The sequence below is a fragment of the Rhineura floridana genome, chromosome 4 (genome assembly GCF_030035675.1).
Source record: "Rhineura floridana isolate rRhiFlo1 chromosome 4, rRhiFlo1.hap2, whole genome shotgun sequence".
In the NCBI taxonomy this organism is placed as follows: domain Eukaryota; kingdom Metazoa; phylum Chordata; class Lepidosauria; order Squamata; family Rhineuridae; genus Rhineura; species Rhineura floridana.
Window position 1 is genome coordinate 204906893 of NC_084483.1, and position 24686 is coordinate 204931578.

General features: G+C 45.7%; 1 protein-coding gene and 1 non-coding gene across 2 annotated transcripts in view; one reads left to right on the forward strand and one right to left on the reverse strand.

Annotated features, from left to right (window-relative positions):
- XKR6 (XK related 6) overlaps positions 1-24686 on the forward strand; it is a 216668-nt gene that overhangs the window by 87978 nt on the left and 104004 nt on the right. The window lies entirely within an intron of this gene.
- On the reverse strand, positions 21855-21973 carry LOC133384753 (5S ribosomal RNA). The gene has a single exon (XR_009762683.1). It is a non-coding gene; the product is annotated as a 5S ribosomal RNA (ribosomal RNA).

Consider the following 24686-nt stretch of genomic DNA (forward strand, 5'->3'; position numbering starts at 1 on the left):
CCAATTAACGTGCAAGCAAATAATATGCAAATCAACAGCAGTCTTCCAGCTCATGACGTATCGCCAGTGTGACCCTGAAGTTGCCCAGGCCTGCTCTGGAGAGAACAGATTGTTAGAACGAGTCACGGATGGTGGCGGCCGAGTCCTTGAATCTCCAGCACGGCCTCTTTGATTTATATTGTCCTCTGTTCCCACTGTGCATCTAAGGATGATTTATCACTGAGCTGCTTGAAATGAACGAACTAATCGGGGCAGCAAAGTTGCAGGAGGATGTCTCTTTTTGACTTTAATGCTGGGCTCGTAGCGGGGGTCGCATAGGCCACGCTGCAGCTGTTTGATTCGATTCTCCGTATAAATCGTATATCTCAACATAATTTCACAGGTTTCTTTTTAAAAAAATCAAGAACTAAAACAATGAAAAATAATTCCACACGTACAAAGAAGTCCATATATTTATTTATTTATTTATTAAATTTATATCCCACCCTTCCTCCCAGAAAGAGCCCAGGGTGCCATGATTATATGTGAGCTACAGCCCTTTCCCAAATGTATGAATTCCTTAACATGTTCTTTAATAGTGTTTTAACCCTTTTTTAAAGTTTTTTTAAAAAAATGTTTTTAACACTGTTTTGTTTTAATGTATTTTAAGATCTGTTTCTATGATGGACTACGACCTGGGAGACCAGGGTTCGAATCCCCACACAGCCATGAAGCTCACTGGGTGACCCTGGGCCAGTCACTGCCTCTTAGCCTCAGAGGGAGGCAATCGTAACCCACCTCTGAATATCATTTACCATGGAAACCCTATTCATGGGGTCGCCCATAAATTGGAATCGACTTGAAGGCAGTCCATTTCATTTCAAAGTGTTTTTAGTGCTTTGTTTGCCACCCTGGGCTCCAGCTGGGAGGAAGGGTGGGATGCAAATTGAATGATAAATAAATAATAATAAATAAATGTAAATAACTTCCTGTCTTCCCATGAGCAGCACACACCCAAAGATGAGAATTGCATAACAGGTTGCCATAAATTACATAAAAGGCATATACAAACAATTAAAAACAGTTCCATATGTAAAAACAACTCCATGGATATAAACAATTAAAAAGAATTTAATATGGAAAAAGAATTTTAAATCCAATACAGACTGGGATAAAGATCTCCACTTAAAAGACTTGTTAAACAAGGAAGCTCTTCAACAGGTGCTGGAAAAACAATAGAGACAGTGCCTGTCTGGCATGTCCCCGGAGAAAGTTTCAAAGGGTAGGTGCCACCGCACGAAAGGCCCGATTTCTATGTCATATGGAACAAACCTCCTGATGAGGCCCGCTCTTGCAGAGTGCAGTGATCAGGTGGCTCTTTAGAGGATGGGCCAACCTTTTATGTAATCCTCCCTCCGCTTTCGGTGTGTGATGCGCACGGGAATATATTAAGCTATTTCCTACATTTGGGAAAGGGCTGTAGCTCATTCATAAAAATCACCATCATCAAATTATTCACCATAAACTCCACAACGCAGCCCCTGTGAAATCCAAGAGCCTAACAACATGATATATGCCAAAGAGTGTCTCATCTCTTATACCACCACTGATCACTGCATTCTTCCGGAGGGGACAACCTTCAGATACCATCTTAGCAGGGGGTCTGTTCTGTACAATGTCACAACTGGACCTTTAGTGTGGTGGCACCTACCCTTTGGAATTCCCTCCCATTACATATCGGACACGCGCTGTCTCTATTGTCTATTTTTGGCACCTGTTAAAGGCTTTTGTCTTTCAACAAGCCTCCTAAGTGGAGATTTTTATCCCAGCTGGCATGGCCGGTTCTAAAGGGCGGCCAGGTTGGGCACTGGCCCGATGGCCCCTGGAACTACAGGGAGCCCCTCAGCTGCCCCTCCACTCCCCTTCCGTGATCTGCGCCCCCCCCCCACGTCTCTCCACTTACCTGTCTGCTGTCTTTTACTGTTGCCGTTTAACGAAGATGGTGGCCGCGGTTTCCCTAAGGTACTGAAGCCCCTGCCGCCATCTTAGATGATGGCAGAGATGCATGCACATAGCACGCATGTGTGCCATCAACAAAGATGGCAGCGGAGGCTTCATCCCCTTAGGGAAACCGCGGCCACCATCTTCATTAAGGGCAAAGGTAAAAGACAGCAGACAGGTGGGGGGGGCTGCGCGCACGCGTGAACACAAACACAAATGCACACACACGCCGGGGCCCAGGGCAAGCTGATGCCCAAGGGCCCTGGCATTCCTGGAGCCGGCCCTGCCAGCTGGTATCTGAATGTTTAAAATGTATGCAATATATTTGTTTTACATATTTAACAGAAGAGACTATTGCTGTTAAGCAGTGTGTATGTTCTCAAAATAAAATGGTTGAAATTGTCGTAATGAACTTTTTATATATTTGCAATTTTTAAACTGTTTTTATGTATTCAGTTGCTTTGTATGTGGTTTTTATTGATCACTTCAAGATGCTTCATAGGAAATGATTCATAAATTTATTATTATTATGAATTATTGTTATTGAGAATGTGAGGACTTCGTTGTTCGAAATGAAACCTGTGGGTATTGTGGCAGTGGTGGGCCTTTCACACATGCCAGCTGCCACCAGATGTGGTGGAGTGAGCATGCCATGCCTGGATATACCAGCCCTCTGTGAGCAGCAGCCATAGCTGGAGGATATGCCCCAGCACATACCAGCTCCTTGTGGCGTCCGCTTGCTGCTTTCGTCTCACTTGCCATGTGAAATCCCTTGTGCCCTTAAAAACAACAACAGCTGAGCAGCAAAGAGGTGCAAGAGGGATCCCTTCCTTCTTCCTTTAAATGTAGTGACTTCAGAGCACATTACAGCTGACACAGATTTGTAGCCGTCTCCATGGCAACCGAGCCGTGGCGAGTTGTACGTGAAGCATGTTCATTGTTAAGTTTCTAATTTCAGAAGGGGTGTCGGATTCTTCATCACTCTCTGGAGAGCCAGATCAGGGCTATTCAATCTCAGCTTCTTCCCCTGCACCCAAGCGCTGCTTTTTCTCAAAGACCTCAGCCACACAATCCAGGACAGACTCAGGTATCACATTTCAAGAGGGGCAGGAGATTGTCTGATAGCACTATCTCTCCCCTACGAACATACGTATTTTTTTCCTAACAGTGAGAAAGGTTTGAAAACAAAACAGTTCTGCAGGGTTTTTTGAAGGGTTCTGTATGAACTCAGGAGTAGGGGAGACAAAGAGATGCAGGTTCTGTGATGAGCTCCTATTGGCCATTGCCCATAACATCACCAACACACCTTGTACCTATCTTTGGAGCTGTTTCTCAACCGTGTTTGAAATGCATGCTTGTGATGGGGGTGCAAAAGGTGAAAGATTGCTGTCTTTATTAATTGATTGATTATTTAAAATGTACATAACCGCTTGATTATAAAAAAAATATATCCCTGAGTGGTGTACATAAGACATTAAAATTATCGATCAAACAGTTAAAAACACGTAATTAAAATATTTTTTAAACAAATTGAAAACAGCAAGAGGCAAAAATATATAAACATAAATTATACATAAAGGTATATGAGGAAAGGTTACAACATAAGAGGGGACATGATAGTGGTGTATAAAATTATGCTAGGCATGAAGAAAGAGGAGAGGGAGAAGTTTTTCTCCCTCTCACAATACTCACACTTGTGGATGTCCCACAAAGCTGAGTATTGGAAGATTCAGGACGGACAGAAGAAAGCCCTTCTTCATAAAACTATGGAATTCGCTTCCACGGGAGGCAGTGATGGCCACCAACTTGGATGGCTTTAAAAGACGATTAGACAAATTCATGGGGGGATATCAGTGGCTACTAGCCATTATTGCTATGTTCTCCCTTCACCGTTGGAGGCAGTATATCTCTGAATATCAGGTGCTGGGAATCACAAGCCAACCAGGTGCCTGTGGGAAGCCTGCCAGCAGGGCCTGAGTGCACCCATACTCTCTCCACTTGTAATTCCGAGCAAGTGGTATTTGGAAGTGTACTGCCTCCGTCAGTGAATGGAGAACATAGCTGTCATGGCTAGTAGTAGTCATGATGGATAGCTAGTAGCCACAATGCATGCCACATGGCCTCTTGGGGTGCCTATTCAGAAAATTAATTAAATATAATGAATTGGACATTTTAAGCTTGAATGTGCTCAAATGCAAGACCATTATTACCATGTTATTGTTCCTGTTATCATCATCATCATCAAGTTGCTGGCATAGCTGAATGATTGATGGGTCTCCCGGTGCCATTTCTGGGATGTTTTCGCCCCTGATGATTTACTTCTGAAGAGTGTTTTCTCCCCCCTCTTCCGACATGGATTTTCTTCCCTCTCCCCTGCAGCTTTAAATGGCATGTGCTTTCATTCTTAGAGATGAACTGACTATTCGCAGTGAACTTCAGATTCAATTAATTTCACAAAGCTTCATGGCTACACACAGAGGAAAACCAAATGCTTCTTTTAGTGATCAAAAAGAGCTCGTTTAAACGGCTGCGGAGCATTCAGCTGGGCGACTGGCTTTGATGGCATCAGAAAAGGATTGAGACTGAGAACCTGGGCATCATCTGTTTGTGGGTCGCACCGCCGGCTTCTTGCTTGCTCTGATAGAAAGAAAATGTAGGGGGTATTTTTTTGGGGGGGGGAGAAACTGTGACCAGCAGTTTAGTCTCCATGTGGGCACACTTCTTGAAGATGGGTGCTGCTCTAGGTGACCATCCTGGGGCTGTCAGTGTGTCAGAGGCATCCTTTCAAATGGTCTCCTTCACAAGAGTTGCCTCTTCTTAGAGGTAGAATTGACAGGACTGTTCCAAAACTTGGTGGAGATGTGGCAGGACGGGGCTTGCAGCACAACAGACATCTCTGACAAAAACTGGCTCCAACAAAGCCAAGAGGTGAACTAAGGCCTTATGAGCCTCTCTCTTCAGTCTGCTTCTCTTAAACTCTGCCCCCTTTGGGGAACAATGTAGACTCTTAAAGGATCAAGACCCTCTCTCCCAGGCCTGAAGATGGGTGCTTCTTCTCTTGATGGCTTCATGCCTGATGTACTTTTTGCACTGTTGGGTAGGCAAGGTAGTGCAAGGGACACTCAACTGCCGGGGAAGCTGTTCATGCAGGTTCTGGCGCTGGTTCTGCAGGCTCCTGCCCACCAGCTCTAGGCTCAGCAAAGTCTCAACCACCAGTCTTAGGGTCAATGTCAGGAGCCCAGTCTCATTTTCTCGCCAGTCGCATAGCTGCCTCAGGTTCAGTTGGCTTATTCTCCTATTCTGAGTCTGAGGTCAAGGCCAGGGCCATGACAAGAAAGAGAGAGAGATGACAAGTTCATGGTGCAAAGTGCTTGCATTTGTTTATACGGCTCTGAACAACTTGGGTCTAGGACAGCCTTTCCCAACTAGTGGGCCACCACATGTTGTTGGACCACAACTCCCATCAGCCTCAGCCAGCATTGCCAATGGTCAGGAAAGATGGGAATTGTGGTCTAACAACATCTGGTGGCCCACTAGTTGGGAACAGCTGGTCTAGGATATCTTAAGGACTGCCTGATTCCTTATATCCCTGCCTGATCACTGAGGACTTTGGAGGAGTCCTTTTGGGGGTCCCCCATGGCTCAGAGGCATGGCTTGCATTCACCAGGAGCCATGCATTCAGTACTGCAGGCCTGATTCTGTGGGACTCCCTCCTGGCTGAGATCAGACAGATCCCCCATCCCAGATGAACTTCAGGGATTGGGTGAAGACCTTTTTGTTTCAACGTGCATTTTAAGTATGCTCCCCCCTACCCCGGTTTTATAGTTAACTTTAACTGATATTCATGCTGTATCCCTTTAGCATCCCTGCTATATCCCTATTGTACGCCACTTAGAAAGTGCAACATTAAGTGGTATATAAATTATTAAAATGAATAGGAATGATAATAATAAACCGCAAGAAGGGAAAATGGGTAGAGTTGGGAACCGGACACCTCTGGATACCCAAGGATGGTGAAGGTGAAGGAACTAAGGTCACAGACAGGGATATAGTGGGAAGCAGAGGAAGAAATGGAGAGGGCAGCAAAACCATGGCAAGCTTTGAGCAGAAGGAGAGGTGCGGTGCAATGACGGTAAAGTGCACAGATGGGCGAACCTGGCCATTTTGGTTTCTCCATGCCTCATTTTTCTAATATAAATTTCAGTTCCCCACATTTCTGTATCAGTTTGCAAAAATGATTGATTTGATTTGATTTTAATATTTCTACCCCACCTTCCGGACAAAAGACCCTCAAGGCAGCTTACAAAAAAACACCAATATAAAAATACACCAATAAAACACCAATAATACATCAATAAAACAATAAAAACAATACAATGTAATACTTTTCAAAGTTAACACAAACTACCTCCCCCCTCACTTTGGCAAAATAGGCGTTATAGGCATTGGGCTACTTTGCAAGGCTAGCCGCACTCTCTCAGTCATAATCCTGTCCCCATAGTTCTGGGTGTGGCGTGGCCCGCTCAGCCCACAGAAGCCAGGGCTCCCGCTTACAATGGCGACGGGATGGCGGTTCTGGCCCTGGAGCTGCCGGTTCGCCTTGAGAGGGTCCTGAAGGTGGAGTCTGATGGGGGGGAGGGAGGGAGAGCGAGAAGCCGCCGGAGGCCTTTCCTCGCCGCGGCCTTCCTGCGTCTTGGGCCGCAGCATCATGCCCAGACAAGGAGCGAGCAGCCCCTGAGAGGAGACAGGAGCCGGAATAGTTGGTAAGGGTCAGCATCAGGTCGGTCAGCACTCCCGGCGCAGCAGTGGGGTCTTATTCATAACCAGCGTTTGGTGCTCCGTTCCCTTGCCGTGGCTTAAGCACACGCGTCTTAAAAACACTTTCCTTCCTCGCAGCGCCCTGAGCGACCCGCCCCGGACCTCTCCAAAATGGCCAAGGGCTGAGCCCAGCCCTCAGGCCGAAACCCTGGGATGATGATGATGATGATGATAGAATTTTTTTAAAAACCAAAAAAAGTGAAAATTCATCAGCATTTCAATGCAAATTTCTCCTAATACACACATTTTGCCAAAGCAATTTCCCCTAATATAATGCATTTCTGGAGGTTATGCATTGTAACACGTATGCGTTTTTGTCCACGTTTCTTGGCAGGAGCACTGCACTGGAAAAGTGCAGATTTCAAAGGATAGCTATACATCAGTTCACATAATGTTTTGGAAAGTTCAGATTAGGTAGGTGTGCACATTAGGCAGGTTAAATGCACATTGAATCGAATGTCTTCCCCATCCTTGCTAAAGAGTTGGCTGTATGTTGGAAAGGCCTGAGTTCGAATGGTGCTCACTGGATTATTTTGCCACTGCCCCCCTCCCACTCTCTCTCTTATCTTAGTCTACCCCCACAGGGCTTTTATCAGGATAAAGTCGGGGAGAGAGGAATTATGTATGCACCACCAAAGCTCTTTGAAGGAAAAGCAGGATTAATAAGCAAACAAATTGTTGTTGTTATGTGCCTCCAACTCGACTACGACTTATGGCGACCCTACAAACAAACAAATAAGCAAACAAATAAGGACAAGGAATTTGCGTTGCAGAAGGGGATGAGATGGCAAGCCTATATGGCAGGGCACCCCCACCCCCCCAATCTGTGGCTCTCCAGACTCCATCCAACTCCCATCAGCCCCAGCTGTCATGAGCCCCAGAGCTGTGACAGGGTCTGGGCTGGGGTGGCAGCATTTGACAGACACAGAGGAGGGCCAGGATCTCTTCTCGGTCGTTCCAGAGTGCAGGACACGGAATAATGGGCTCACGTTGCAGGAAGCCAGATTTGGACTGGACATCAGGAAAAACTTCCTAACTGTTAGAGCCATATGGCAATGGAACCAATTACCTAGAGAGGTAGCGGGCTCTCCGACATTGGAGGCATTCAAGAGGCAGCTGGACAGCCATCTGTCGGGAATGTTTGATTTGGATTCCTGCATTGCACAGGGGGCTGGACTTGATGGCCTTATAGGCCCCTTCCAACTCTTCTATGATTCTCTGATATAGGACTTGAAATTGTTTTTATATATGTTTTTATTGTTAATGTATGTGCAGTTTTTTTGTTAAATCACTTCAGGATGTTTTAATATTATAGAATAGTAGAGTTGGAAGAGTCTGTCGGGAATGCTTTGATTTGGATTCCTGCATTGAGCTGGGGGTTGGATTGATGGCCTTCTAGGACCCTTCCAACTCTACTATTCTATGATTCTATGACCCTTCCAACATTATGATTCTATGATGCTAAGAGGGGGAGGCAGAAGGGGTGAGTGAACTGGAGCCAGCCAGGAGGGAGGAGGAGGAGGACCCAGCCCTTTCATCCCCACCCTGCCCCCCTCAGAACAGGATGCCTCACTGGGTTCCAGGAAAGCCATTCTCTTGATGGGAGGGGCAGCAGAGGAGGAGGAGACCAGAGGGGAAATTCTTCTTATTGGTTGAGCTTTTATCTTGCATTATCCAGCTGCTGATTTTCACTACCATTTTGATTTACAGTCTTGTCATTTTACTTATTGACTTACTTTGCTTGGAAACAGCTGTTTGGAATGCTACCTGGCCCTGGAGATGCCAGGGTGTAAATCTTAACCACAAAACCCACTATCAATAGAATCAAAGAACAGTCTAGGCAGGTTCATGGAGAACATAGGAGCCCTGCTAGATCAGGCCAAAGGCTCCTCTAGTCCATCTTCCTCTTCTCACAGTTGCCAACAAGAAGCCCCAATTTGCAAGCAGGACTTGAGGGCAATTTACACCTCTCCTCCAATGGCAGCTGGTAGCTCCATGTCAGTGGGGCAGGGGAATCTGCTCTGAGTTTGAATCCGAACCTTCCAGAAGCTGTCCAAGGTGCTTCAGCAGTGCAAAAATCACTGATTTTTTTTCCCTGTGAAATTTTCACCCCCTGGCTTATGTGGTTATTATTTATTTATTTTATATACCACCCTTCCTCCCAGTAGGAGCCCAGGGTGGCAAGCAAAAACACTCTAAAACATTATGAAAACAGACTTTAAAATATATTAAAGCAAAACATCTTTACAAACATGTTAAAACAAAACATCTTTAAAAATATCTTTTTAAAAAAAAAAGCTTAAAAAACATCTTAAAAAGTAATTCTAGCACAGATGCCGACTGGGATAAAGTCTCTACTTAAAAGGCTTGCTGAAAGAGGAAGGTCTTCAGTAAGTGCAGAAAAGGTAACAGAGATGTTGTGGTTTATGTGGTTGAGGTCATAACCATCGACATTATTCTCTGCATAGCAGATGCAGATTTCCAATAGGATTTAGTATTAGGACATATTCCCGAAGAAAGAAATGTATTTGACAAGAATTTGAGGCAATAGGGAGGTTTAAGAAAATTGCCATCTCTGCATAGTCTCCATTTCCATTTGAAGAAGTACAAAATAAGATGTGATCCACTAGATCTCATTTAACAACTGGAACACTTGGAGTACTTTATGTTTATTAGGCAGGTAATTAATGACTGGATAACTGAACAACTGGGATATATGGAGTATCTTATTTATGTTTATGTAGCAGCTTATCATTGATTTTTTTTATTATTTCATGTTTCGGTTCTACCTTGTCTGTATTATCTAGGCAAGTTCACATTAACCACACTTTATTCTTGCCTGTTGACTCCTGTATTTTCTTCTTTTTTGGAATATCAAAGGGACATCTGGAGGGGGCCTGTGCCGACGTCTCTGGAAAGCTGGCTGCCCCAAAGAGACCTCTTCCTCTTATGGGGAGAGAGAAGGGGTGGGGAGAGAGAGAGAACATGTTTAAATGTCTATGAGAAAACATTAAGCCCCCCTGAAACGTTTTGGGGCTATTCCCCCCTTCTAAACCAGTAGCATCCAGTTAGAAAGTAGGAACGGGCCAGAATGGTTTGAGTCTTTTTGCTGCGGAAGGACCTCAGCAGGACAGCAAGGTGAAACTATCTTTGGAGTGAGGAAAGTCTTCCACAGCCATGCTTGCTGGGGCTAGTGGGAGATGTAGTCCAAAACACTGGGAGCCCCGAGGTTAAGGAAGATTGTTGTGGAGACAGACAGAACGATCAGCATTCCAGAGCTGAAAGGCAGCCACCAAGAGGATCTCTAGCCTTGCCATTGGCGTAAGGCCACTGGTGTACTATAGACGCCTTGTTGAGAGGCTGATCTCAGGTGATCTTGGTGGGACGCGGAGAGATGCTCTTGGAGTTGTGTCAGGGCTGAAACCATTTAGGGCAGCCTCCCCCAACCTAGCACCTTCCATTTCTTTTGGATTCCAACTCCCATCATCCCTAACAGATGGCCATGCTGGCTAAGAGTGATGGGAGTTGCACCACTCAACAGCACCTGGAGAGCCACAGGTTGCAACAGTCTGATTTAAAGCTTTATGGGTCAAATCCTAGGATGGTGCTTCTTAGTGGTTCTGCCCATTTAGATGTTGCATGAGCTGATTGATGTATCCTCGAAAGAAATCTCTCCCCCTTTAAGTCATACTCTTCTGTTTAATTGCCGAGCAGCTGAAAAAGCATTTCGATTGGACCGTAGGCATCTAGAGCCATCAGCCTCCAGTCGAGTCTTGACACAGTCGAAGCAGTGAAATAAAGGACTGAACGAGGGCAGGTGAGGGGGGAGAAATGAAAAATGACTCTAAAGCATCTTCCCTCTAAGATTCCATTTTTCTCTCTGGTTGTCTCTTACCTTCTGAGCTTTGTCTGTGGATTCTGCCAGGACTTGACCCTTTTCTCTACAAACATACATCCCTTCATACAAAACATGGGGCTGCCCTCTTCTTCAGAGCATGATGAATAGCTGGCCAGGGGCGTTGATCCTAGACTTTGCTTTCATAATTGAGGGCTTGTGCGAGATGCCTGGTGATCTTCCCTTTGCTGTCTCTTGTCCATGGTGCACAAGAACAGTGAGCTTTGGAAGGGATTGTCCACTCCAGTGGAACACCTAGGATGTGTCTTCCAAGGTTAATTCAGCGAGAGCAACAGGGCAGTTTGCAGGGGGACACTTCCGCTCTGTCAAAGCAGGTGGAGGGGTGGAGGTGGGGACTTACATGGGAAAGTTCTTTTCAACAGACGCAAAGCTGGTGAGCTCCATCTCAAAAAGAACTCCTGGAAACTCTTTGCTAGTAAAGTGTTATTAGTCAATGTAGCTTAAAAATCTATAGTATTGTATTTCCCCAGATCCCTGTTGGGTCCCTTATATTTCTGATAACAGTGCAAGGAGGAGAGGAGAATCAGGGAAATGCAAGGAAAATGAGCCTGGCTTGTTGTTTCACAACAGACGGGTTTTTTTTTTTAAATCATACCCATTCCCACTTTTAAAAAAAATCTAGGAAACATAGGCTAAGACAGGCATTCATCAGAAACAGGCTAAAGACAAAAGAGAAGCTATGAACATGCTTTGTGACCATAAGAACAGGAGAAGATGCCTGCTGAGTCAGACCAAATGGGGCCCATCTAGTCCAGCATCCTTTTCTCATAGTGGCCAGTCAGATGCTTGTGGGAAGCAGGCAAGCAAGACCTGAACACAAGAGCAATCTCCTCTCCTACATTTTCCAGCAACTAGGATTCAGAGGCATACTGATCTGACAGTGATGGCAGACCAATGATCCCCTTTTCCTCCTTGAATTTATCTAATCCTCTTTTAAATCCACCCAAGTTGGTGGCTATCACCACACCTTCTGGCAGGGAATCCCATAGCTGAACTATATGCTATAGGAAATAGTTTCTTTTATCATCATCATCTTATTTGTATGCCGCCTTTCCACAAAAAATTGTGCTCAAGGCAGCTTACAGCAAGGTGAGCAGAAATACATCTCAAAAACAATTGCAAAAACAATTTCCTAATAACAAAAAATAATCAAACAGTAACGTAACAACTAATATAACAGCAGGCAAAAACAATTTTTCAATATTATGAACATAATAAAAAAATCTTTAAAAACAAAAAAGGAGTAACTATTAACCTCCCCCCGGCCCCTAAAGAAAACCATCTACTATGTATCACTGAACACTAAAGTCAGGATCATTCACACCATGGTATTTCCATTCTCTGTGTATGGATGTGAAAGTTGGACAGTGAAAAAAGCGGATAAGAGAAAAATCAACTCATTTAAAATGTGGTGTTGGAGGAGAGCTTTGCAGATACCACGGACTGCGAAAAAGACAAATAATTGGGTGTTAGAACAAATTAAACCAGAACTACCGCTAAAAGCTAAAATGATGAAACTGAGGTTATCATACTTTGGACACATCATGAGAAGATAGGATTCACTAGAAAAAACAATAATACTGGGGGAAACAAAAGGGAGTAGAAAAAGCGGAAGGCCAAACAAGAGATGGATTGATTCCATAAAGGAAGCCACAGACCTGAACTTACAAGATCTGAACAGGGTGGTTCACGACAGATGCTCTTGGAGGTCGCTGATTCATAGGGTCGCCATAAGTCGTAGTCGACTTGAAGGCACATAACAACAACAACAAATGTCTCCTACAAAATTGGAGTTCTGCTGGGAGGAAGGGCGGGATATAAATCAAATAATAAACAAACATTATCTGTCCTGAATCTCCTAATATTCATCTTCATTGACTGACCCCATTGGGTTCTTGTATTATAAGAAAGTGAGGAATTCCTCTTAAAGAATTGCAATTCCCCTGTGGTTTAACAATCAATCCCTCTTCCTAGGGAACTCTGAATTGTAGCTCTGTGAAGGGAATAGGGGTCTTCTCGCAACTCTCAGCACCTTTCACAAACTAAAGTCCCCCAAATTCTTTGGGGGAAGCCATGCCAGCATAGCATCCCATTTAGGAATAATGATCCTTGCACTGACAACTGGCCCCAGGGCTAAGACCTGGATTTAGCACAAGCACAGTGCATTAAAAAATGTAAAGCAAAATTACTCACACCTATCACTGCAGGCATATTTAATAACTAACTCATCCTGATATTTGAGAGACGTGGAAAGGAAGATGTCATTATGGAGGAGTCAATAGCAGGTCTTTAAAATTGTATTTAGATTTGTACATATTTACACGTATCGACACAGAATACACAGTGGCCAGGATGCTTTATTATCGCCCCGCTCTTCATAAACTGTGGGAAGAGAAAGCATCTCTGCATATTGTTTAATTATTTCACTTTTGAAGAAAGGCTATGACATTGTAGATACTTTAGATTGAACAGGGCTTTGAAAAGAACAGTAGATCATTTTTGTTCAATAAGTAGGCATGGGGGCAATAATTGTGGACTTATCTGAATTCCTAGTCTAGCCCTTCTCGGGGGGGGGGGCTCGATGGCTAAAAAACAATACTTAAAAGCAACTGTAGAATACATGTCCAGAATGCCCAGAAAACATACAACGCTTGATGCTTTCTCTTCTGGCTTCACCCCATGTTGTCGGAAGGCCACCCGGATGAAAAAGGTTAATCAGAACTGGACCGTGGATTGAAATCTAGAACTGGAAGCTGTGTTCTCCAGTTCATGGTCTCCCAAGGTGAGTGCCTAAAGGATAGGTTCTGGAGGACACAGGAAGCATCCTTTCTGCTGGGTCAGATCTTTGGCCCATAATTCCAGGCAAAGAGAGGCACATGTTCTTCAGCCTTTGGAACATGTCTCGTACTGAATCAGACCAAACTGGTCCAGCTAGCTCAGTGTTGTCTACACTGACCGGCAGCGACTATTTAGGGTTTCAGGCAGGAGTTTTCTCCTACCTTTACCTGGAGATGCGGGGGATTGAACCCATGGTCTTCCGCATGCAAAACAGATGCTCTTAGCTGTGACCGTTCCCCCACACAGCTCTGCTACTGAGCTATGGCCTTGCTAGCCAAGATTCTTTGTGTTTGCTTGTTTAAAAGTGGATGTATTGGGGATGAAATTTGGAGGCTTTGGCATGCAAAGCATGCTGTTTACTACTGAGGTAAATCGCCTTAATGATGAGTGAATCTGTCCGTGTTCTTGGAAATGAGTAGTGTGCTGTTTGTTGCTGTTTGCAGGCATACCTCTGAGTACTTGCAAAACCTCATAAGAACATAAGAATCATAGAATAGTAGAGTTGGAAGGGGCCTATAAGGCCATCAAGTCCAACCCTCTGCTCAATGCAGGAATCCAAATCAAAGCATTCACAACAGATGCCTCTTAAATGCCTCCAGTGTTGGAGAGCCCACTACCTCTCTAGGTAATTGGTTCCATTGTCATATGGCTCTAATGTTTCCTGATGTTCAGTTGAAATCTGGCTTCCTGCAACTTAAGCTCATTATTCCGTGTCCTGCACTCTGGGACGATCGAGAAGAGATCCCGGCCCTCCTCTATGTGACAACCTTTCATGTACTTGAAGAGTGCTATCATATCTCCTCTGTCTTCTCTTCTCCAGGCTAAACATGCCCAGTTCTTTCAGTCTCTCCTCATAGGGCTTTGTTTCCAGTCCCCTGATCATCCTTGTTGCCCTCCTCTGAACCTATTCCAGTTTGTCTGCATCCTTCTTGAAGTGCGGAGACCAGAACTGGATGCAGTATTTAAGATGAGGCAAAATAAAACAACCTGTTTACAAAAAACTTACAACAGCATGAACCAGTGCTAAATAGAGGGGAACTAATACTTCACCCAATTTGGAAACTATACTTCCTAATATAGCATTTGCCTTTTTTGCAACCACATCAAACTGTTGGCTCATATTCAGCTTGTGATCAACAACAATTCCAAGATCTTTTCACATGTATTGCTGGGCCCTGTAGCCCTGACCTCATTCCAAAGGCCCATGTTGTCTAACATCCCATGCTCACAGCAGCTGACCAGATGGCCATAGGAAGCCCAAAAGCAGAACATGAGTGCAACAGAGGTGATACATTGATGGCCAGTTGCAGAGACTAGTGTTACACATTGTCTTTCCCTTCTGAACCTGAAGAGGGCTCTGTTGGCTGAGCGCACTTAGTCTACAAGAAGCTCATCGGGGTAGATCCCATCCTCAGACCTTGAGGCTCCTTACAGTAGTGTTGTCCCTGACAGAATTAAGAGGTCTGTTCCAATCTAAGAGCAGGTCTGTGTGACAAAATGCAATGGGAGCCATGAGCTGGGATATCGGCTTCAGAAAGCAGGCCCGCCCAGTTGCTCGTGTAACCATTACCTTGGTGTCCCCAGTGTCATCAGAGCTTCTGAAAGCAGGTTCAAAACACAATTCATGTGGACATTTTACAGGTGAGGAACACTGAGGCAGAGGGATGAGCGATTAGCAACAGACACTGCAGATAAATATTGTTTTACTTGCTGTTGTGAAATGATTGTGTCCTGCTTTGGTCTAGCAAAGGACCCCATGGAGCAAAGCAGGTCACAGCAGCGGACGGTAGGGCGGGGAGTGCAGGACTCACCTGACCTCACTCCAGGTAAGTTGCTGCTGCATACCAGCGTAGAGCAGGGGAGGGGGTGAGGAAGAGGTGAGGTCGGCACAGAGCTTGGAAAAGTTGCTTTTTTTGAACTACAACTCCCATCAGCCCCAGCCAGCATGGCCACTGGATTGGGCTGATGGCAGTTGTAGTTCAAAAAAGTCACTTTCCCAAGCTCTGGGTTGGCACGGTGCAAGCACATCAGCAGGCTCCACCATGCCACCCACCGCTGGCAGGTCAGGTATTACAGCACCACAGAACAAGCAAATTGCTCTGACAAAGACTCAGAGTCGGCATCACGGTCTTGCTCCTCATCCGGTGACTCTGCGGCCTCCGAGTCAATGTCTCGGTCGCCGCTGGACTCTGAGGTCACGACACCTTGGGAGAAACTGCAAATTGCTCAGAGGACAACCAGCAGACCTCTGCCTGAGAGTGTCCCCCAGGATCTCTTGCCAGATTCCAGGGGCTCGGTGGCAAGTGAAATGGGGCTCTGCAGCAGGCAAATCAATGTGGAAGGAGATGCAATCGCCATCAAAGCCTCCCGTGAACTGATCCTTAATGATTAATGAAGCCATGCAGGAAACTCTGAGAAGGCAGGAAGTGATTGTGTTACCTGCTCCCCTCCTGAGGCCATCTTTTCCTCCTGCCCAGACTCCTTGCTAGCGTCACTTGGGCTCCTTCCTTGGAAATGTCTGTCTATGTTTCGACTGTCGCACACAGCTCCGTTCTGTAAACAGATACTTAAGTGGGTGTTATTTGGCAGCCTAGCAGATGGCTATTACAGCTGCCTCTTCCTCCCCCTCCCCACTCCCTACATTACACACCTCCTCTACAATTACAGCTCCTCAGTATTTTTTCCTCTGTAGCTTTCCCCTTTAATTTATCAAGACGGCATTTTTAAAAAATGGCGATGAAAGCCAGTAGCGGATGTTGGGAATGGGGTGTAGGATTTAAGCCCTCAACACAAGGACTCAAATCACAACATCATCCCATGCACCCCGACTGTTTGCTTAAGTAGTTTGTTGTTGCCACTGGCGTTATTTGTTAATATTATTTGTATCTCGCCTTTCCGCTGACATACGCAAGACCAATAACAACATGAAAATGACAGAACAGTTTAACAACCAGTGGAACTCAACCCAGGTTGATCTGGAATTGGTTTCAGCAAATTGAGTTATTTGCCACACCACTTTGGAACCTGTGGGGAAATCACCCCATGTGTCCTCAACCCTCCTGTCCCTAGAAGCCCCCAGGCCCTTTTATGCCTGGTTGTTGCAGTGACAGCAGGAAGGCTCTCCCCCCCCCCGGTGCCTGGAATCTTGGTACAAGAGAAACATAGTTTTTCCAGGTTCCTTGACACCTGGAGGGTTGCCCTAGCAATGTTTCAGGTGCTGTGGAGGAAGGAGAGAGAGAATTCCCTCCTCACCACCAACAGTGCTACACCACTACAACTGCTAGGTAAGTGAGAAGTTGAAGAGATTTTCTAGGAGGAGGCAAGGTACCATTTTGGAGCACAAGGGTGCATTATGAGTGCACCCAATTCATTTTTTAACCAGTTAAATATGAGTTTAGGTAACAAAACTAATGACAACAAACCAGTCCCTCAGGGTGCTCACATATGTATTGTGTAAGCCAGTAAGAGTTAGCTCACTACCCAGGGTGGACTGTGCAAGCAAGACTTATGAAGGATATTTTGTGATTTCTTCTCGGAAGACTTCTTTTGTCCCATTGATGTTGGGAAGAGATTTTTCGCATCATGAAGATGATCTCAGGATTTTCCCTCTAGGGCAGCCTTTCCCAACCAGTGTGCCTCCAGATGTTGTTGGACCACAACTCCCATCTTTCCTGACCATTGGCAATGCTGGCTGAGGCTGATGGGAGTTGTGGTCCAACAACATCTGGAGGCACACTGGCTGGGAAAGGCTGCTCTAGGGCAACAGGAGCCCCTGCAGCCAGAAGAAGCCAATGCACGCACTTGCCAGAATGTCAGATTAGGACTCTGAAATCCATGTTCAAAACCTGTCCTGCTCCAAGTGACGACTACAGTAGGAAGAGAGTTCTGGCCCAATCAGGAGGATTGCAGCAAGAATTTAGGTTTCTGCAAGCAGAGCCACATGAAGCATAGCTGGATCAAGCAAGGCAAGGTGGAGAAAGTCCACGTTCCAGTAAAGCAAGCTTCATCCAAGAAGACAAGGCCCACGTGACGCTGGAGCAAGTTGTGAATGCTGCTTCAGCAACAGATAACCCTACACGGAGCCTGAAACGGAGCAGCAGCTGAACCTAGGTGATTAGCTTTGCCCATCAGTGGGAGAAGCCTCTTTCGTTAAAGGGACCGTGCCTGTTTCAACAGCCGTCGTCTCCTTGTGGCCAGGGGTGGAGGACATGGTTCCATGGGATATTCCAGGATAAAAGAGTTGGAGGACAGCAGTGAGACATCCTCAGGCCAAAGAGCTCATGGAAGGATGGATTTCTTTGGAGCTTCCAGGTCAGTGGGGTCTTCTGAGACTGGCTCGGAGGCTAATTCCTCTGACTTTTCCTTGAAATACACAGTTGGAATTTGAGGTCATAACAAATCCCACTCAATCCTGAAGCTCCCTGGGTGGTCTTAGGCCAATCATTACCCTTCCCCCTAACATAAGGCAAGCACTGCTGGATCAGACCACAGGCCTACTTAGTTTCCCGCAGTGGCCAACCGGACACCTATTGGAATCCCAGCAGCAGGTGTGAGAGCAATAGCCGTTTCCTGCTGCTGTTCCCCTGCAACTGGTGTTCAGCTTCTGATGCCATTCTGATGTAACCTATAGCCATTGTGACCAGTAGCCATTTGTAGCCTTATCCCCTGTGACACTGTCTTTTTGTGGTTATGTGCCTTCAAGTCGATTTCAACTTATGGCGACCCTATGAATCAGCGACCTCCAAGAGCATCTGTGATGAACCACCCAGTTCAGATCTTGCAAGTTCAGGTCTGTGGCTTCCTTTATGGAATCTATCCATCTCTTGTTTGGCCTTCCTCTTTTTCTACTCCCTTCTAATCCCCTTTCAAATGCCATCCAGACTGGTGACCATCACACAGATCCCATAGTTTAACTACGCACTGTGTAAAGTGCAAATTTCTACTAATATGCACATTTTGGTATGCAAGGTTTCCTAATATACTCATTCTTGCACGCAGTTACCCCTAATACGCACTTTTGTTTCCTATTTTCATGAATATATGCATTTTTATGTACACTTTACCCTAGTATATACATTTCTGTGCACATTACTTGGCTGGGTGGAGAACTGCATTGGAAATTTCAGAGGTGTGAATTTTGAAGGATGGCTGCGTTTTGGTTTGTGGATTATTTGGGAAAGTGTGCATTAGGTAGGTGTGCCTTTTAATGCCAACTGAATCAAATTTCTCCTCCATTCCTGCATCTGAGTATTACCTATCAGGGATCTTAACTTGCTCTTCAGTGCTAGAACTGAGCTCCACAGCCCTTTCACACAAAAACCCACTCTGGGTTTCCTCCCAAAGTTTATTGGTTTCAGCAGACTAATTTACAAAAGGAAAGGAGTGGAAGGTTTTTGCGTTGTTGCTATTGTTAAACAATTGGGTATCAGAAACCTTTGTCTGCCTCCTGCAAATAAGAACATAAGAACAGCCTGCTGGATCAGGCCAGTGGCCCATCTAGTCCAGCATCCTGTTCTCACAGTGGCCAACCAGGTGCCTGGGGGAAGCCCGCAAGCAGGACCCGAGTGCAAGAACACTCTCCCCTCCTGAGGCTTCCGGCAACTGGTTTTCAGAAGCATGCTGCCTCTGACTAGGGTGGCACAGCACAGCCATCATGGCTAGTAGCCATTGATAGCCCTGTCCTCCATGAATTGGTCTAATCTTCTTTTAAAGCCATCCAAGCTGGTGGCCATTACTGCGTCTTGTGGGAGCAAATTCCATAGTTTAACTATGCGCTGAGTAAAGAAGTCCTTTTGTCTGTCCTGAATCTTCCAACGTTCAGCTTCTTTGAATGTCCACAAGTTCTAGTATTATGAGAGAGGGAGAAGAACTTTTCTCTATCCACTTTCTCAATGCCATGCATAATTTTATACACTTCTATCATGTCTCCTCTGACCCGCCTTTTCTCTAAACTAAAAAGCCCCAAATGCTGCAACCTTTCCTCGTAAGGGAGTCGCTCCATCCCCTTGATCATTCTGGTTGCCCTCTTCTGAACCTTTTCCAACTCTAGAATATCCTTTTTGGATATTATCCTCTTGGATAATATCCTCTTGGAAATGTGCTGGTAGATCTTCCTTGGGACCAGCCCTGCCCTCTGAGACCTGACTGAGAGCCCCTCCAGATGTCCTTTGTATTGTGCCTTCATGATTGGTGCTCATGATGGTAACAGGGCAGTTGTACACATTCCTGCTACCATTCACATCTGCAGATGTTTTGGGGCAGACATACTGCATCATTTCCTATCAGTGCATGTCCCACAACTTCCTGCTGAAATCCTGTAACTTTTCATACCATAAATATTTGAGGGTAGGGTTCTTTTTTTGGGGGGGGGGACGGTGTCTCTTGCTTTTGTTGTGCTATGGCACAAGAGTAGCGATAGTGTGGTAACACTGGGGAAGTATTGCAGAACAACAAATGAAGTGTAATGGTGTGCAGACAGACCGGTATAAATCCACCACTCATGCATTGTTATCGCATTAATGACATGTTTTAGCTTTTTTAAAAAAAAATGTTTTTAAAGATGTTTTGTTTTAATGTTTTATTTTAAAGTCTGTTTTTATGATGTTTTAAAGTGTTTTTAGTGTTTTTGTTTGCCACCCTGGGCTCCTGCTGGGAGGAAGGGCGGGGTATCAATCAATCAATCAATCAATCAACCAAATGTTGCAGAAGGGGGGGGGGCTTGAGTTGACTTTCCCAGACCCACTTCAAGTCATTTTGACTGTTGAGTCCAGGGATCAGATCTAGGACCTTTGACATGCTTAGCATACTCTCTGTCTCTGAGCTACGACCCCTCCGCGTTCCTGCTCTGGATAACCAAGAGCTTTGTCTGGTCACCAGAGACCGGCACGGATTCTGTTTCCTGGCCCTCTGCCCAGTCGATTTCTTTTTTCCCCAGCCCAGCTTTCTATGAATGAGCCAAACAGATTTGGCTGAGTGCCTAAAAGCTTTTATCAATGGAATCAACAGTTTGTCAGATCAGCAGCAACGATGAGTCACTTCGAGGTCCTGTTTTAATGCCTTGGGACTGCAGAGGTCACCCGGCTCAGAGCATGCCGATCTATAGTCTAGGATCAGAAGACAGCAGAGAAGCCACAAGCCAACAACACACATGCTCCAGAGCAGGGCCTTGAGCCTGTGTGTGTGTCTGTCTGTGTCTGTGTATGGACATGTGTACACCCAGTGGTGGCTGCGTGTCAGTGGAGCAGTGGAATTCGCTCCAGGTTTTAACGTAAACTTTCATGGAGCCACCAGCCACCATTGTGTGCACACATGTTCTTTTAATGCCTTTCCTTACCTCCCAATGACATAGCAACCTGCCTTACACCAAGTCACTGATCCACTTAACTCACTATTGTCAGCACTGACTGGCAGCAGCTCTCCAGGGCTTCATGGGCCTTTCTGCATGCACTGTACTGTTGTGCTACAGAGCAATCTCGCCAAGCAATCTCAGAGAAACATGGCAAGCTGCCTTAGATCAGGTGAAACTGTTCGTCTAGCCCAGGAATGGGACCCTCTGATTCCCTTCTGTCCCAGCCAGCATAGCCAATGGTCAGGGATGACGGAGTCTATCAAAACCTGAAGGACCACAGGTTCCCCATCCCTGATCTAGCTGAGTGGCTCTCCATAGTATCAAGCAGAGAGATGTCTGTCCCATCACCTGTTGCCCATGGTCCTCTTCACTAGAGATGCTGAGGACTGAACCTAGGATGTTCCTCCTCGAGAAAGCATTTGTTCTACTACTGAGCTATGATCCTTTCCCAGACGCAGTCCACCTCCTCTGCCCAGGACCTGAAAGGTTGCATATTCTGCTAAAACAGGAAAGCCATCAGATTTTTCAGCTGGTTAGAAGAGATCTTGCCACTGCCATCCATTACCATGAAACCTTGAAGGCTGACTGCTATAATGTGCTCTACATGGAATTGCCCCTTGAAGACTATTTGAAAACTACAGCTTGTCCAGAATATGGCTGCCTGCCTTTAGGTCAGGTGTTGGGAACCTTTGTCTCTCCAGACATTGCTGAACTACAACTCCCATCATACCTGGCTATTACCCATGCTTGCCGGGGTTGATAGGAGTCATAGTTCAGCAACATCTGGAGGGGAACCCCTCCCCCCTGCTTTAGGTGAATTGTGGCTTTTCTGTTGTTATATGCCTTCAAGTCGATTACGACTTATGGCGACCCTATGAATCTTTTTTGGATATATATTCATAGGGTTTTCATGGTAAGAGGTATTCGGAAGTGGTTTACCATTGCCTTCCTCTAAGCCTACGGCACCCAGTATTCCCAAGCAGTCTCCCATCCAAGTACTAACCAGGCCTGACCCTGCTTAGCTTCCAAGATCAGATGAGATCGGGCGTGTTCAGGGCAGTATGGCCACAGGTTAGGAATTGTGGCTACAGGGTACAAATAACATCAGTGCTCTGACAGTTATGCCTGTTGCCAGTTTGTTCCTGGGTTCAATACAAGGGGTTGGCGTTGACCTTTATAGCCCTAAAGAACCTGGGAGCTACTGTGTCATTCTGCATCTGGCAATAAGTGTTTCTGCCAAACATCCAAGAATTGGTAGGGGAAGGGTGCAATTTTGAGGGCAGAAACAGCAGGAGGGAGTAGAGTGCTTAACCCTCCCATAACTGCTGTGCAGCATGTAACCACCTGGCAAGATGGTTGTCTGTACTGAGCTGCCTTGCTGTTTCCCAGATTTCTGATTAGATGCAATAATGTGCGCTAAATATAAGACTGGACGAGGGCCAATAAACTGGAAGCCTCACGAGACTCCCCTGTACTTATTTTCAACCACTTTCACGGCTCCAGCCCATCTCGACTGTGCTTCCCTGTGGCCACTATATGGGATCCCCCTTCTGATCTTTAGGAAGAGGGTAGGGTCCCTATGTCTGTTGCTCTATTTCTCCATAGCATCTGAATCAGGAGAGACTCTGGATTGGTGTCTGAATGCTGTAATAGATTGGATGAGGGCCAATAAACTGTGCTTGAATCCTGGGAAGGCGGAGGCTCTTTGGGTAGTGGTTCCCATGTCCAAGAAGTAGGCAAGTTTCCTGTTCTGGATGGGGATGCACTCCCTCTGAAGGACCAGGTCTGTAGCCTTGGGGTACTCCTGGATTCATCTTTCTCACTACAGGCCCAAGTATCCTCTGGGGCTAGGAGTGCCTTTTACCAGCTTTGTCTGGTTCATCAGCTGCAGCTGCTCCTGGACAGGGATAGCCTGACCATTGTAGTCTATGCGTTGGTAACCTCAAGGCTTGATTACTGCAAGCTTCAGCTGGTGCAAAATGTGGTGGCCAGACTGCTGATGGGAGCACATGACTGACAACATGTGATACCTCTCTTAATACATCTGCACTGGCTGCCCATCTACTGTCCAGCCAGGTTGAAGGTCCTTGTATTAATTTACAAAGGCCTGAACAACTTAGGTCCAGGATATCTTAGGGACCAACTGAACCATTATATCCCAGCTTGATCGCTGAGATCATCTGCAGGAGCGGCGTTAATCGTCCCCCGAGTTGGCAAGGCTCATTTAACATCGACATGAAATTGAGCCTTCAGTGTCATCGGCCCAGTTCTCTGGAATGCTCTGCCAACAGCGGCTGAGCAGGCGCCTTCTGTTTTAGCCTTTAAACTCCTACTGAAAACCTTTCTGTTGCACCAGGCTTATGCAGGCAATTAAGAAGATGTCTTTTAGCATCTTTGTCTTTACTGTATTTTTGATGGTTTTATTGCACATTCTTTTCCTTGTTGTAAACCGCTTTGGTGTTTTAAAATGAAATAGTGGTATACAAATATAAACAAACAAACAATTTTCCTCTCAGCACTAGACAGAACAAAACAGAAGAATTGGGACAGTTATATGAAAGTACTTCATCGCACAATACATTTTTGTAAATGTTATTTAGTTGGCGAACTGCGTCCCAAAATTCTAATAAATGCAAATTTCGAAGGATGGCTGTGTTTCAGTTCTCATATAGTTTCGGAAAGTGCGGATTTGATAAATTCTGCTTGAAATGCGAACTGAATCGAAATACTCACCCATCCCTACTCACCAGTTTGGAAGGTGGAACACAGTTCGGAAAGTAGATGATCTACGCATTGGGATCACTTCCTCCTCATGTCTTTATGCACTGCATTTCCAGAGTGGGCCCTTGACTCTTACGTCCTCCACTCCATTTGCCTGCCCCATTCCACCCACCCCCTGCTTCAGAAAAGAAAGGCAGCCCCACTGCTTACAAGAGACCCACTTAAAAAAGGTAAAGGTGTCCCCACACTTGTAGTGCGAGTCGTTTCCGACTCTTAGGGTGACGTCTTGCGTCGTTTACTAGGCAGACCATATATATGGGGTGGGATTGCCAGTTCCATCCCCGGCCTTTCTTTACCCCCCAGCATATGCCGGGTACTCATTTTACCGACCACGGATGGATGGAAGGCTGAGTGGATCTCGACTCCTTTTAGCGGAGATTCGACTTCCGCCTTTCATTGCTCTTTGCCTTTGAACAATTCAACCCTCTGCTGTATGGCTTTGCAACCCTCCCTCTTTTCCTTCCTTTTGAAGCACCCAGGGTTAACGCTCCCCAAATTCCCCAGGATAATATGCAGGATGCACCTGAGCTGCTCCTCCTCTGATTGGCTGGCTTCCTTTATTCTTGCCAAACGTGTGTGGGGGGGTTTGTGGGAAGCTGTTACATCACCTACGTGGGGAGGCTAATTTGATTAACATATCACCGTGCCAACATTAAGATTTGAGTCACTCACACCCTCCTACCCATGCGATTACAGCATAGCGATCTTGTCATTATCTCGTGTTATGAGGCATCTGTCAGGAGGTGGGGAAGTAATATTGCTTGACAGAGGAGGGCCTGGAAGTCATGTCATAGGAAGGACCTAAAAGAAAGTGAACTGCTGTGGGGCCAGTGGGGGTGGACAGAAATGAGATTTTGTTTGCATTTTAAGAGGCGACATAGTTTGCACTTCTCGAACCAGTGCCTGAACGGAAAAAAGCTCTCCTCCTAAAGGTGCATTTTCCTTCAAATTTTGCAATACAGTTCTCCACCCAACCAGAGTGTACAAAAATGCATATATTAGTGG